This window comes from Nicotiana tabacum, chromosome 11 (genome assembly GCF_000715075.1).
Source record: "Nicotiana tabacum cultivar K326 chromosome 11, ASM71507v2, whole genome shotgun sequence".
NCBI lineage: Eukaryota > Viridiplantae > Streptophyta > Magnoliopsida > Solanales > Solanaceae > Nicotiana > Nicotiana tabacum.
Genome location: NC_134090.1, coordinates 74014169 through 74016654, shown reverse-complemented (window position 1 = coordinate 74016654; position 2486 = coordinate 74014169).

The following is a 2486-nucleotide window of genomic DNA, read 5'->3' as shown; positions in this document are numbered from 1 at the left end:
CCGTTGAGATTTGATTTGATTGCGGAGCGAGGTAAGTATCGTGGTTAACCTTGACTTGAGGGATTTGGACTTATTAATCAATTTTCTACATGTTTTATGTGTGGGAATAACGTATATGTGAGGTGACGAGTACTTATACGTTGTTATTGGTCTAAAGCATGCGAATGGGACTTGTTTCTTTATATTTCATTGCATTGTTAATTATGATATCCATGCTTAGATTAGGTTATTACTTCTTTGATTATTCGTTTCGTAATTATTGCTTATTTCATAGTTGTTGAATATTTTTGGAAGTTGAAGTTTGGTATCTTGGTATCTTATTTGACGTTAAATATATTCTCTGCATTATTTGTTACTTGAATTTATATTATCATTATTACATGGTGAGGAAGAGAGTAAAATTACGAAGGGTGATGTCGTGCCATTTATCTCATTTATTCATTATTACAAGTGAGGAAGAGAGTAGAAACATGAAGGGTGATGTCGTGTCATTCATCTCATTTATTCATTGTTGCATTGTGAGGATGAGAGTAAAAGCACGAAGGGCGATGTCGTGCCATTTCTATTAATTTTATGGTGGTAAGAATGAGAGTAAAAGCACGAAGGGTGATGCCGTGCTATTTTCATATCATTGGTTTAACTGATTTACCGGTTGATGATTTACTTGGTTACTTCGTGATTTCATACCTGTCATAGTTGTTATATTTTTCCCCTTCTTGCATGTCCCCTCCAATTTGTACGTTACCATTCTCTGTTATTGTTGTTGCTTTATATATATATATATATATATATATATATATATATATATATATATATATATACATATACATACATACATACTTGCATGATTTTATCTACATAGGTGTCTTGTAATAGTCTCGTCACTACCTCGTCGAGGTTAGATCGACACTTACGGCGTACGTTGGGTCCGTTGTACTCATACTACACTTCTGCACTCTTGTACATATATTGGTATTGATCCCCACAGTGCGTGAGGTGTGTCAGCTTGGATCATTTCATACAGAAACTCGAGGTAGATCTGCTGGCGTCCGCTGACCTTGAAGTCCCCTTCCTTTTCCCACTTTTACTGTTCATTTCCTTTGCAACAATTGTATTTATTTAAGATTTTGTTTGTAGACTTCTAGTTGCTCGTATACTCGTGACTCCTAATTTCTAGGGGTAGATATTATCACGTGATTTATATCAATATTGTGTTAGACTGGGTTTCTATTTCTCATTGTATATTACCATTGTGTTTTTAACTATTAAATTGGTTGTTTAATTGTCTCACGTCGGCTTGCCTAGCAGTGGATGTTAGGCACCATCACGATTCCGAGGTTGGGATTCTAGGATGTGACACTCATACACGTAAGTTCAACATCTGTCTTTTTTCTGATAAAAGGTTGTTTCATGTTGTTACTGATCCTTCTCTTTAAATTATTTCAGCAACTCGGTGGATACCACCAAGGGAGAAGGCTTGGACTAGTGGGTCTAAAAGATCCTGGATATTACCACACCTAAGACCCGCCGATGGAAAGAACTGGCCCCCAAATACGGGTGGAAGGCCAAAATTTACTGTAAATTGATTCGCGAAACTAATCTTGTCTTTATCTCATTTTTGTATATAAGAAAATTGGTTAACTTCTCGTTCCATTGAATTCAGGTCTTCCATAGGACTCTGTTACCATCCCTAGGGAGAACGTTTTGGCTGATCTAGCAGAGGCTACGGGGTTGCTAAAGAAGGCCTTCACCCGAACAGGCGCTGTCGGATCAACTTCCTGTGCAAGTGCTTCCTCTTGGAGTCTCCGGCTGGAGAGCAAGCAACCAAAAAGGTGGCACTCTTCCTCGGCCGAGGGAAAAAGTAAAAAGGTGAAGAACGCAACACTCGAGCCAACCGCAGCTACTGTGGTGATTGAAGATGATGGGGAAGCCAGTGATGAAGGGGCTTCCCTACAAAGGAGACAACGACCTTTATCAGATCAACAAAATACTCAAAATGAAGAGTTTATAACACCAACCGAGGACGACATCCAAGCACTCTAGGGAGAGTGTGATATAGTGGAGAATATCAATTCTCGCTTTAGAGCCCCAGTTACTGCTCCCGGTGCTATGGGGCTAAGTACCGGGCCTTTCTCGTCTTTGGTTGATGAGCAACCTACAACCAACACTGCCTCTGCCGCAAATACTTCTCAACCCACACCACCATCAGCTTTAGATCCTTCCACGCCGGTCATATCTTCTTCACCAGCAACTAATACATCAACCCACCGACCTTAGACACCCGAGAGAAGGATGTTCCCCCTCCTCCCTAGACCATGGGAATTTGGGGTACAACTATTCACCCCTCTCTGCAGATCCCCAAAGGAGGAGGAACGTCTCTCTCTTGGTCTCTACCAAGTGCCATCTGTTGTCCCAGCTGGTGGAACTCGCTAATTACCTGAAGCTGCTGGCTTCAGAGAAATACAAAAAGAAAATACACTCTTTTT